Source organism: Mytilus galloprovincialis, chromosome 1, assembly GCF_965363235.1.
Source record: "Mytilus galloprovincialis chromosome 1, xbMytGall1.hap1.1, whole genome shotgun sequence".
In the NCBI taxonomy this organism is placed as follows: Eukaryota; Metazoa; Mollusca; class Bivalvia; order Mytilida; family Mytilidae; genus Mytilus; species Mytilus galloprovincialis.
Genome location: NC_134838.1, coordinates 14,109,299 through 14,124,030, shown reverse-complemented (window position 1 = coordinate 14,124,030; position 14,732 = coordinate 14,109,299).

The window sequence follows — 14,732 nt, the reverse complement described above, 5'->3', positions numbered from 1 at the left end:
GACTGGGTAGAAAGTTACGGAACTATAGCGCAATTTAAAATATATACATGTATACATTAAACATAAGAAAAAAACATATATTTTGAATAAATTGGGGTAAAAGTTTTGTAAATAGACTAGTCCACGTATGCAAACACTATGTAATCATCGAATGTCGATAGACTATTGTATACCAAAAGAAGAAGACGAAGAAGAAGAGAACCAATTTGATTAAGATACAGGTTGATGTTTAACTTGCTTTGGTTCATCGAAGTTGTGGACATAGTAAAATCACAGATTTATATTGACGTTACGCACGGTATTGGTGCCACTTAACGTTACACGACGTTCCTAATAAAACAACGATTTTGACGTTGTTCCACGGAAAGTTTCAAACGTTGACCTTATATTTTACTCATGTGAAAATGCCGCTTAAAGTACAGAGAATTTCGATGTTGCTTCTTTATATGGTTTTATTTTTTTCAAGCGGGTGCAAATGCAAAATTCCATTGAATTAAAATATTTTTTTTAATATTTGAAAAGAATTGTCTGCAACAGTAACACAAAATAACAATTTGATGTCTTGTAAAATGATTTAAGTATATAAAAAAGATGTGGTATGGTTGCCAATGAGACCACTTTTCACAAGAGACCAAATTGTCACAAAAATAAACAACTATAGGTCACTGTACGGCCTTCAAAAATGAGCAAAGTCCATCCGCATAGTCTGTTATACAAGGCCCCAAAATGACAATGTAAAACAATTCAGTCGAGAAAACTAACTGCCTAATTCATGTTACAAAATGAACGAAAAAGTCTGTTTTGTATATTTTTTTAATTTTTTTTTTATATTCGAAATGTTATAAAACTTTCAAATTTGAGGCTCTTATTTTATCAACACTTTAATTCTGGGACTATTATACTAACGTTAATATAATAGTCCCAGAATTTTATTTTTTATTTTTCTTAAACAGTGACTTATATATTGTAGGCAAATAATTAAGAAAATTCAGGTTATCAAGGAATTTTCACATTTTGTACATAAATCAGGCCGTTAGTTTTCTCGTTTGAATTGTTTTTACATTTGTCATTTCGGGGTCTTTTATAGATGACTATAAGGTTAGGGTTTTGCTCATTGTTGATTGCATATAGAAATAAGATTGTTATATATGCCACTGGACGAACACTAATTGTGAATATTTTGATGGGAAACTATTGAGTATCAAAGTTCCAAATTAATTTCGGGATTTATTTTCTTTCTCGGTATTCAATAACAGAAAAAAGAATAAATTGCTTGTCCGCTTTATAGGGGTATTCTTGTTAAACATCGTTAAAAAGATGTGTGTCTAAGGTGAACGCCACAAGAACCCTGTAATACTAGTACGAGAGTATAGCATGTAAACATTCCTTCTTAATGATATGGTTGTTTTGGAAATCTTTTCATACAACTCATGTCGGCGCTAACATGTCCTTTAGTAGTTATTTTTTTCCCAAAAATCCAATTTCACATTTTCGCATTTTCGTGCATTACTTTTCCGAAATAAGTAGCGGCGTTTTTACGTTTCCGCAAATTGGTATTACTTTTCCAGAAAAAAAGATGACAATTCCGGAGAAAAAAAAATACGTTTCCGCAAATGAATATCTTACTTTTTCCGGAAAGAAATTACTATTCCGGAAAAAATTTAATTAAGGTTTACCTGTTGATTGAAATAATAAAAAATAAATATTTATTAAGTTAAAGGTCATCATAACAAAGTCTACAGTAGTACATATACATTCACCGTTTACTAGTTTTGTATTTTGTTCAAGAAGGAAGTTCATCTTTTCCTTTTCATATTTCTGAACGGTTTTTTTTTAAGTTAGAGTTATCATCTTTATGCAAAATTGAATGATTTCGTATACTAGTAGTATTACGTTTTCTGTGTCTCTTAGATTTTTTAAGAATACATTTTCGCATGCTTAAACATGATAAAGAAAGCACGTCAACTGTTTGACTCGTGAAAATATTTTTCAACTTTTTAAAGCTTCATCTGTGTGATCGAAATTGTCGAAAGATTCTGATGAAAATTTTAATAAAAAGTGATGTAAGTACAAGGGACCAGACGATATGATATAATTGGCACTAAGGAATGAATTATAGAAGTAAACTATTTCAAAATAAATAATTCAATATTTTATATTAATAACATCTTTAAGAATTACAAAATTTAATGTTTTATCGACACGTGCCACATTCAATATTGATTGCAATCTGTGTAATCGATTGAAATTCATGATCATTCAACCATGGACCGTTTATCACGCACGTGTGTACAAACAGTTTGACTATGAATATGTTTTTTCGGCGACCGTTTTTTCGTCATGTGTTTAGGCAGCAACCATTTGATTTTCTGGGGGGGGGCTATGGTTTTTTTTGGAAAAAAAAGTTTGTTTCCAGTTTTTGGAGAAAAAAATAATTTGTTTTTGATTCTGAGAAAAAAAAAATGTTTGTTTCACCCTCAGTTGCCACTATATGTAATGCTAAAATTGAAAGAAAAAAATTGTTTTCGACTTGTCGCGAAAAAAATAGATTGTTTTTCGCTGCAGGCGAAAAAAAAAGTTTGCACAGAAAAAAAAACCATAGCCCCCCCCCCCCCAGAAAATCAAATGGTTGCTGCCTTAGTATTTCAATTGGTTTATAAAACAAATTATGGATTTTGAATTGCATTTAGAGAACAAGAAGGTAGCTGTATATAATCATGTGATTTGAATTGTATTTAGAGAACAAGAAGGAAGCTGTAATAAATAGAATCTTGTTTTATTTTCAAATTTTATCTTTCTATTGTTTCTTTAAAAAAATGTGCCCAACTTAATCCTTCTGTTGACGAATACACCTTTGACTTCTTCAGCAGATCATATCAATAGGTCAATCGAAAAAAAAAAATATTCCATTTATCATAAAAAGCTTCACAAGTTCCAAGAAATGGTTTGACACGAAATAAATATATGTATCTGCTTTTAAGCTATTCTATAAAATATATATATTATAACGTTACTTAAAACTGCGAAAAAAAACCTGAACCATTTGTCGACAAAAAACGGACGAACGAAATTGTAAAAAATATACATTATCTTTAAATTTTTTTAGTATATTTATTCTAGTTTATTAATCAAAGGTTGATCACCAGCAGTATGTGTGCCTTACTAGTTTATAATGTCGTGGACTGTGATGTATGCTGCCACCTTCGAGACGTATTTGCTAACGGTTCATTAAAAAAGAGGGTCAGGATGGGGTCGATGAATAGAGAATAATGGGTTAAAAGTGCCGAATAAAGGAAAATAAATAATGACTACAGAAACATAGAGAAAAAAAATAAGGAATAGAGAATGACGAAGTGCTTATATATAAAGAACACAGAAAAAGACTGAACAATTATAGAATTAAGGACCCCCGTACAGGTCCTCATAACATTGACACATCTTATTTTCACACCTAGCAGTTTCTTGGTATATACACATAGTGGTCAGCGTACATCTGCAATGTTCAATTAGGTGTGAAATTTTAATCTGGTAATTGAGATTAAATATAAAAGATGAATATAATGATTATTTCATTATAGTGTCGCACATTGGTCTTACAGTTAAAACAAAGATCGATAGCCAGCCTTCATAAAATTACGAGACACTATTTACAATAAAATCAATTAAAATATATACAATTATGAATTAGTTACCACAAGGATTTGTATAGTTACACACACATCTTTATCAATGAAATCAATGATTTGTTTAGTAAATCTTTGATGAAATTAAAATAATATCCACATTTGATATAAGCAGAGACATATAATACCTATGTATTATATGTCTCTGATATAAGTAACAAAATAAACGAATAAAATCTTTATTAAAATGCTAATATTCTGATGATAGATATTATAATAAAATTGTCAATTGAAATTATCTTTGCAAAAGAAAATAAAGGGATATAAACTTGGGATTTTATTTGAAACACATCACAGTAACCTTTATGTAAGAAACAAATATGCACAAAGAAAGACAAAAATAATACTGAAGATATATTGTTTGTAAATCATAATTTCATAAAAACTTTTTTCTTCTAATAAAAAAACTATTTATTGTACGAGCTAAAAACTTTTGTATGTATTTTCAGTTCATATGAGCAATACATCTTTTCTCTGTGTTCATTCTGTCAAAGTTAATATGTTCACGTGATGTTTGAAAAAGTTCATATCGGAAGTCTGTATATAAAGGACAGACCATTAAAACATGTATTTCGTTTTCCACACAGTTCGAACTACAAAATTTACAAAGTCTATCATTGAATGGTATCTGCGGTATGGAATACTGTTCCGTCTTAACGGCTAGCGAAGTTATGATTTCGCAGATAAAAATATGAAGATGTTAAATAAAAATATTTAAACCTTTCTCACAGACTTTTTCCCAACGTGTACACTTGGATTACATTTTTGTGACTTTCGTCCTACTTATAAAAACATGTGCGACTTTTCCCTCAGCATACATGTAAATCATGGGATTCGTAGAAATACTGCAAAGGACCTCCTTAGTGCACTAAGAACAAAAATGTACACTAAGGACCTGATGGAAAGATACTATCACAACGGATATGGCATCTAGAAAAAGACTTTGTAAAAAATCATAAAATCAAATTTTATAATTATGTCATTTTTAATTAGAAAGTTATCTAATATTTTCTCGACACGTGCTTCAATCAGTTGATTGCCACCTTCAGTGTAATCAGTAGAAATTCATGTTCGCTCAACCCTGTCCCGTTTATAATCCGCTTGTATATACCGATTTTAACATGTATATGGTATTTCAAATTGTTCTCTTGGTTTTTTTTCGTTTGTTTGTTTCTGCCGTGTTTATTCTGTCTGGTAAATTTTTTACTTCTAAGGTAATAGCGTCTTCTCAAATATTTTCAGTGTTTGGAAATGTTTATCCTTTTTTTTTTTAATTTCAAAAATACAAATAATTGTAAACACTTCACGGAAAGGTGAGGTTTAATACTTGGTTGCTTAACGTCCAGTGGCCTATACTTCATTTATTTTTCTGATGTCAGAAACCATGCCTCACCGCAAGGTTTTTAAAAGGATAGAACACAGGCAAATGCAAAAAGATTCTAATGACTATCTTTGCTGCCTAGGTCTCTACATAATGATTTATGTTTTATGGGATACTAAACTCCTGTTCTACAAAAACAAATATATTCAGTTTAAGTGAGGTTTTAGTCTGATCTAAGTTCTGATGTGATTTACTGAGAATGTTTCACTTTTTTATAAGAGGCAGTACCAAACATGTTTATCTTTAACATGTGGTCAGGTTAAATACATATAGGTTTACACACTTTCCTCGACATGTTTAGGAGAGGAACATATTTAGGGTACGAACTTATCTACAAATGCATTACAAGTATAGATATGTGTAGCTTAAACAGATGTTCAGGCCCCGGCTAAACACATTTTTAGACTGTAAATATGACTTATTTATTTCTTACATCTACTTCAAATTCAACGTTTGTGGATAGGTGTTTCTTTGTCACCCATACCACATCTCCTTTTGCTTATTTTTGTTGTATATATTTTTTTTCATTTTCCGTGTCTTTAAAAAAATATTTATTCCATTATAAATTTTATTTGATGCCGAAAATAAGAATACGAAGAGTTATTTGTTAAATGCTATAACTAAGCGAAGTAAAACAACCATTAATAATTGTGTATAAGAGCATCATATATATTTATAAAAAATTTCAAATACAAGCAGACATACCATTTGTGACACCAATTTCATTTATTTCCAAATCTTAAAATCTTATATTTCCACAGTTGTCCAGTTCTTTAGCGTCTCTTAATAATGGCAGAACGGGCTTTAGAGTCATATGATTAAGTTAACTAAATTATTTAGATTCTCCCATGCACATTGTGAATTATATTTCTTACATCACTGTTTATTACATTATACAATAAAATGGTATTCATCTTCAATTGTTGAATAAAGATGAATTGTTAAAAAAAAGCATTGACATCAGTTTTAAAGTTATCGTTCATAGAAGACAGTTATGATTTATATTCTCTCTTAAAAACGTAATATAGTATTTACCCCTTGTAGTTTTTCTATATTACTTCTGTAATCGGATTTTGAAGAACCCCACGGACGCCACATACTCTCATATGTCTCTCAAGGTATAATGATAGTCTGTAAACTTTAGTATTGTAAATAAGGAAATGAAATCGCAAAAGCTTTGTTTCTCACTTTGTATCTCAAAATTGGCTTCTTTAAATAAACAAAGAAGCTTACATAGCAATTTCCTTAGAAACAAAATAAAACAAAGGCAAAGTAAACACAAAATTATTTTTTTTATTTATTTTTAATAAACATGAAATTATACCACCCTAAACCGTTAGCTTTATTCAACAACAACCATTTATTAATCAATTAGTAACGATCAAAAGACAATTGTTTATTGGATAAGGTTGATTGAACATGATGATTTGGGATTTTGCAATAGGCCGTTGGTCACGTGCCGACTGGCACGTGTTGATTAAAAAGTCCTTTAACTTCAAAATTACAATATCTATTGATACCAAACTTTATAGATATGAGGTATTTACTCATATCCTCTTATAATCATGTTCTGTGTAATCTAAAAACATCGTTTTAGTGCAAAAACATTCTTCGTATAGTGCACTAAGAAATCCTTTGCGGTATTTCTACACACCGGTAAATCATGTGGCCTAATCCCCCATCCCGTTTATTAGAGTAAAAATGTATTACTTGGTTGAGTTGAGCAATATCGGGTAGTTAAAATTTATGAATGCTATAGAATCGTAAAGATTAAAGATAAAGAATGAGAAGATGCACCTTAGGTATACTGTAGTTTGACTTAGTCATGAATTGTGGTTCCATTTTGTAGGCTTTCCCTGCTGAATCGTTTATTCCTTCATGAGTGGAATAAACCTGATACAAAACATTGCAGTGTCAACTCTATCTCTAAATTTGAGAAAGAATTGAAAACAAAAACCAATATCTTTTGGTAGGAAATTAAATATTAATTTATCTTAACGCAATTGCGATGCACCGCTTTATTCTAAAACTATGAAATTTTTCCAGCTTATATTACAAATGACCTGTTTTGCAAATGTGTGTCAGATATTGTGGATCGGTACGTCTAAATAACAACACAGGACTTCCTGTACGAATAGGGACATAAAAAGTATACCCAAGGCAAGTTATAGATATGCATTCGGCACTTTATTTATTTCAAAAAATATTCGTGTATTGAAAAATTTATGTAAATTAATTAGAATTATCAATATAGATGTATGTTCTCCAGGTTGATCCCCAATCTCTCATTCTTGTTGCTCGTTTTGTGCAAACTTGTCATGCGCAAAATCTGTATGTTATTAGAACGAAATTCATAACAGTGTGGTCGACAGTAAAACGTTTATTAGTAATTTTACCGAAAAGTTTACCTTTAACTTGTTTGTCGTGGGCGATGATTTTATGCTCACTCAGTCTATCGGAGGCCTTCAAGTGGGGATTTAAACAATCATTTGTTACACATTTTGATACATAAAATGAAACTTTCTTTTCACATATCATTTAAGGAATTTATTTTAAATAATTGTTATACCATCACTTACAACAGTTTCACTTTTAAGAATATTAATGTCCAGAGCTGATATCAATAAATAATAACAAAAAAAAAAAAGTTTATTCATGGTAAAAAAAAAAAACCAAACTTTTAAGTTAATAGGGACCCGCGTTATTTCAGAAAATATCTTATTGATTAAGAGAACAAAAACTTCTACGTTGTGATCATTTAAGAGTGGCCTTCTATTTATTCAATGCTAACCATGTGGGCTTTGTTTTTTTTTTTTTTTATATACCATAAATCGATTCGTTCATTCAGATATTTGTCAGTTTGCCTTGGCTCTTCAAGTCCAACACACAACTTCTCACGAAATTGGTATTTTTCTTACAAAAATTACATCCATGTGATGTATTCTTACCATGGAGAATGAATGTTGCACCTTATTTTATTTGTTATTGTTTTTTTTTTGTGTGTATCATTGACGTATAAGACAACCTGAATCTTCTTTATTCAAATTTAAAACATACGAGATGGCAATTATGACACAAAATAACTAAATTAAACTTACAGCAGAAGAAAGATAATGAACATCGCTTTTATAGTCTTCTAAATATCGAAGACGCGTGGTCTTTTTAAAAATGATGTAAATTTATAAACAATCTAATTAAAAACCGATCTCTCGTCGCTCCTGTTTCTGATATGTCGCGTCCCACGCGACATATCAGAAACAGGAGCGATGAGAGATCGGTTTTTAATTAGATTGATTTATAAAGGAAACAACAAACAAAATAGTTCGAATATTTATATTGGAAAAAAGTAACGGTGTGTAAATCATAACAATTATTTTATTTCAATGAAAATCAAACTGTTGAATTTTTTCCGCTGCGAGCAAATTTTTAATTTTGGTCGCATTTTGAAAATCAATAAATCTTGTATTCTTGTTGGAAGCTGCACTGTGTAGTTTATACCCGTTTTTAACCGGATTTTTGTGACAAAAATGTCGGTTATTGATTTGGGGATGTACGGCGGGCGGCCGGGCAGTCGGGCAGTCGGGCGGCCGGGCAGCCGGGCGGTCGGGCGGGCGGCAATCAAATGTTGTCCGTACATTAACTCATGAACCGTTCAACCAAAGCTTTTAAAATTTTAATATGTTGTTACTGACAACTAAATGAAGGTCAAGTTCAATAATGGCGATTTTGACTTTTACCGTTCAGGAGTTATGGTTCTTGAAAGATTGAAAAATGGAGTTTCCAGTCGTGTCCGTGCATTTACGCATGAACTGTTCTACCAAAGCTTCCCAAATTTTAATATGTTGTTACTGATGACAAAATGGAGGTCAAGTTCAATAATGACGATTTTGACTTTTACCGTTCAGGAGTTATGGTTCTTGAAAGATTGAAAAATGGAGTTTCCAGTTGTGTCCGTGCATTTACGCATGAACTGTTCTACCAAAGCTTCCCAAATTTTAATATGTTGTTACTGATGACAAAATAGAGGTCAAGTTAAATAATGACGATTTTGACTTTTACCGTTCAGGAGTTATGGTTCTTGAAAGATTGAAAAATGGTGTTTCCTGTCGTGTCCGTGCATTTTCTCATGAACCATTCAACCAAAGCTTTTGAAATTTTTATATGTTGTTACTGATGACAAAATAGAGGTCAAGTTCAATAATGACGATTTTGACTTTTACCGTTCAGGCGTTATGGTTCTTGAAAGATTGTAAAATGGCGTTTCCATTCACGTTGTTGCATTTACTCATGAACCATTCAATCTTAGCTTTTCAAATTTTAATATGTTGATACTGATGACAAAATGGAGGTCAAATTTGATATTGACGATTTTCACTTTCACCATTCATCAGTAATGGTTCTTGTGATATTGCCAGGACACAAATAAATATTAATAAATCCGGTTTGCTGTCGTTGTGACAGCCTCTTGTTTTTTCAATGCCACACAAATCCAACACAGACAAAAAAAATGGTAGGTTCAAGAAATAATTGATGCAAACTATACTTTATTGTAGTTTTAACATGGGTAGGCATTATATTCGTGATTATTTTTGCCCGAGCGATATCGAAAAACTATTATAAAAAGTGTCCTAGTTCAGTGAAAATGTACGTCATACTTATTTCCTAAACAAATAAATAAACAAACATTAATTAACATACAACACTACCAAAGGCCAGAGACTCCTTACTTGTATGATTTTGTAAAAAAATGCATCTTTTTAAAACAGTCGAAAACAAAATTGTCTGTCCAATGGAAAAGTCGAAGCCCAAAAAAGATGAACAGTGCATTATAGAAACATAGAAGCTGGTTGCAAAAGTTGACGACAACTTGATCTATTTTATAACTTGAGTATGGCCTAATACTATTAACCTGAAATAAATATATTTATAGCAATTCCCTTGATACGAAAGATCTACACGTTGCCTTGGGCTTTTTTTTTCTTTTTTTTTTTTTTTGCTCTTTGGTTGAGTTTTTGTCTCAATGACAATTCAATTTTCATTCTTATCATAGATATAACTGCATGTTAAAATAAGAATATGAAGTGTGATAGGCAATCAGACACATTCTTTCCAGGGACCAACAGGCGTTATCAAGCTATAGGTCCCCGTATGGCCTTCGACCATTAGCAAAATACACACTTTATAGAATGAAAGCTCCAAGAGGTCTTGGGATGAAAAAAAACAAACATAAAAGATGAGCGAGAAAAAAAATAGGGATACCGCATGGAAATTGGAAAATGGTCCACAACATTAATTTAGTCAACTCACTTAGTTGAAATTAAAGACCTGGCGAATTTTAGCCTTTTGCAATGGATGTGATGTATGTTTAAAACAAAATTATGGTTTGTTTGGACATTTTTATAAATCAAGTCTTGTTTTTAAATTATTTGCAAGTAAGTTTTAAGTCATGAACAAATAATCACTCACAGAAAGACGTCAAATCCATCAACAAAAGAAAAAAATTAATAGACGACCGACAACGCACAGAATATCATGTATGTGTTCCGGACCATATGAGTATTTGGACCATACGCATATATCATGACCATAAGGGTATACTAATATGGTCCAACCATACACGTATGGTCCAAATACTCATAAGGTCCGGAACATATTTTATTTGCGATCACAAATGCACGAAGACGTCCATTTCTATGTAAATTGGGTCGATTTTTTTATATAGATAAGATGAATGCGTTTCTGTTGCCAAGTGTTTTTCACAAGTATAGTAGCAGTATAGCAGAACAGTTTAAGTTTCCTATATACACCAAATGATACATTTTGCCAATACAATAACGTAAATGCATGCAAATTTCACAAGGTTTAATCCAAATAGCTTTCTTACTATCCAATAACTTTCAAGTACGAAAAAGACAGGGCAGAAGTATATTTTGTCTTTATGTTTCGTATTTGCACAACTTTTGAAAGTGGATTATGCATTCGTTCTAAAATAAAATTAGACCAGATAAAAGTTAAAAGATTACATAACTCGACAATCGCAATTGTTAAATCCGAAAAAGATAATCAATCAATACATGGATTCAGTAAGTCATTCTTTTTTCTGAAAGAACATGGCTTTGCGATATCTTATTATGAAAATTGATTGTCGAAACATAACAAAAACACAAGTAAAGGACGTTTAATTAATCAATATAAATCAAAACACAAATTCCTGATTAGTATTTCGAATTATATTATATAGGCGTTGAGAACCTTTGGTGACCCCACTGTTTAAATGTTTACATTAAGGACGTCGTGAGCAATGGGCGTTATAGACGAACGTTCACCTAATCTGTCCCAGTCAATGGGATATTAAAGTGCGCCAATCAATGTCCATAGCCACACTGTTATGAATTCGATACTATATGTAAAAATATCTTTCCTTGTACCATTAACTTGGTTTTATAAGAAATAAAGAATCTTGATAGAAAATTTAATTTTTGATCTTATACTTTTTGTTTTGATAAAATCGATTCAATATTTGAGAAGCTATTTACAAAAACGTTAAATACACTTTTCGTTTTGTTTCAACTTTATAATGAAACTCGTCCTCAATTTCACCTAATTTTACATAAAGTATATATAATAAATAAAATGTTCTCTTTAACTATTTTGCCATCTACCAATTTCAATAGACATTTTTTTAATTGTGTTCCAAGTTCTAAATCTACAAAAGAATAACTATTTTTGTAACATTGAATACCAAAGAAAGCTTCGCAAGTTAAACTGTTTTTTGGCATAATTGTTTTTATTCCCCCTTTTCTGAAACTCCTGATAGAATAGAACATCACAAAAAAGCTTACACATGCACATTTGTTTAAAAAAATATTTTTCGCCATTAAAACTCATTCTTGTCCCGTATGACATTTCCTGAACGAGTGAAAATCTGAAATAATTATTTTATTAAGCTTATATCTTTATTGCGGTAGCCTATTATTGAAAAAGGGTATAATTTTAAATTTCATGAAGCAAGATTCATACCACCAGAGACATTCAATATACTAGTAAACAAAAGAAACGACACAAGGCAATACATTAATCATATAAAATGAAATTAGATACAAAAGCTTTGCTCATTGTGGAAAGCCGTAAGGTAAACTACATGTATAGTTGTTAATTTCTATGTCATTCGTCTCTTTGGCAATCATACCACATCTTCTTTTTTTCTATAAATTTGCGTTCATCAGCTTCATGTGAACCTTGGTGGAAAGCAATAGTTTGAAGTTGTCTCATTCACAATCGAACCACATCTACTTCTTTTTATTCTGTCCAAAACCGGGAATTATAGCTGTAATAGGCATTGATTAAAAAACAACAGCAAAAGCATCGTAGTGGCCATTTTAGTCTGTTAACTAATTTTCACGTTGGTAGGAATAGGGGGGGGGGGGGGGGGGGGGGGGGCTTTACTTTTTCAGCAAGGTTAAGTCGAAAGTCGAGCTGATGAAGTCAAGAGTGGACAATATTTCTGTGCTCAAGTCTACTCTTTGGGTTCGAAAAAAGGGAATAAGAGTAAATATTGATGAGACAACAACCCAACAATACAGACAATCATTATATTGAAAGTTTTTTTTACAGTCATTTGGTTTTTTTTTTATTATAGAGAGATCCCTATACACCTTATCAAGCCCAAAAAAAAACGTTCCATGTATAAATAAAGTAAGGAGCTAATTTCATATTACCTGCCATTAAAAATATCACAAAAGGCACATACATATTTTGTGAAAAGTTTAACCATTCCATTTTTATAATATCAATTCGTGGAAATCAAACCAAGTACTTGAAATAAAAATCAGTACAAGGAAAATACTTCTCTTTTTATTAACGATTTAGTAGATATATAATAAACATTGAATATGCCTTATATCCAGACCTGTCCAGAGACAAATTCAAGTTCCAAATGTTATACTGAATATGAACCCTGTTCTAGACTGATAGTGTCGAGAAAGATTTTTAACGTGGTAGTTCACAAGGTAACACTCCGCATTTAGACATCATTTAGCCACTCGAGCATACCAGTCTTTTTTTACAGATATATCATGTAATGGAGGAGAGGTGTAATTGAATTATTAATTCCACTTGCTTAGCGGAGGAACAGCAATTTTAAATGTTGACGTATTTGGATTGACCAGGCCGGGATTTGAACCCACGATTTCCCGCACTAAGTGCAAAAACATAACCAAGAGAAATCTGAAGCTGTCAGAAAAATATAGTATCATATGAAAAAAAACTAAAGTGCAATAAATAATCCAATCTAAAAGAACTCTCCCTTTTATTTAAGCCATCAAAATGTATTTAACCAATTGATATTATTGAAAACTGTACTTGAAAAACGATGGTCGATTTAAGCATAGATTTCATGCACGGAAGACTTCTGCACATTTGGTACTCTTGCACAATTAATTGAGGCAGTTCTGTTTTTTATTCAATATATCCTCATTTTGCATTACCATTCCAAGTTCCATGTCCATTCTCTCAGTCGACCTTTTATATTTGCTATGAAAAGCCTACCTATTGTATGTATAATTAATGTGTTCTCGTTATGAACATACATGAAATATTTGCCACAGGACGTAAAACAAACAACATTTATTAAACAGACTCATTAATAATTAATATCATGAAAACCATATACGAAGGCAAGATTTGCACAATCCTATAAAGTAATATTTCCATGTATCCGTTTCGATAATTATGGAAACTATAACGACCCTTTTCAGGGTTGCGTTCAATATCGTAGCAGCTACGTAGTGCGACGTAAATTTATGACTATTGAACGAGTAGCTAGCTTAGCTGCTATTAATATCTATGTAGCAGCTAGGCTAGCCACCCGTTCAATAGTCATAAATCTATATAGCCGATAAGATATTAAACACAACCCAAGGTCGTGTTCAATATCGTAGCGGTTACGTAGATGGGTCGAGTTCAATATCGTAGCAGCTACGAAGTGCTACGTAGATTTTGACTATTGAATGTGTAGCTATAGACTAGTTGTTACATAAATATTGATAGCAGCTACGTAGCCACTACGTAGCTGCTACGATATTGAACCCAACCCTGGTATCAATATCTATGTAGCAGCTAGGCTAAATACAAAGGTTGAGTTCAATATCGTAGTAGCTACGTAGTGATCAATATCTATGTAGCAACAATTGTTAACGTTTGTAAAATACCAACAAAACTGACGAATCCATCTTAGATGACAAAACGTATCAAAATTTAATCCTATGGGAGAAAAAATAATCCTATAGGACAAAGTTAATCCTAAGGGAAAACAAAATATCTTACAGGACAAAATTTATCCTAAGGGAGAGAAAAAAATCCGGTAGGAGAAAAAATATCCTATGGGAGAAAAAACATCCCACAGGACAAAATAAATCCCTTAGGAGAAAAAAATATCCTAAGGGACATTAGTTTCTGACAAAAAGTCTTTCATGATAATCCTATAGGATAAAAAAAATCCTATCGGATTTAACACTTTTTTTTGAAAATCCTACAGGATTTTAAATCCCATAGGATATTAATTTTATCCCATAGGAGATAAATTTTCCTATAGGATAAATAAATCCGATAGGATTTATATATCCCATAGGATATTTAAAATATCCTACGGGATTATGACTTTATCCTAT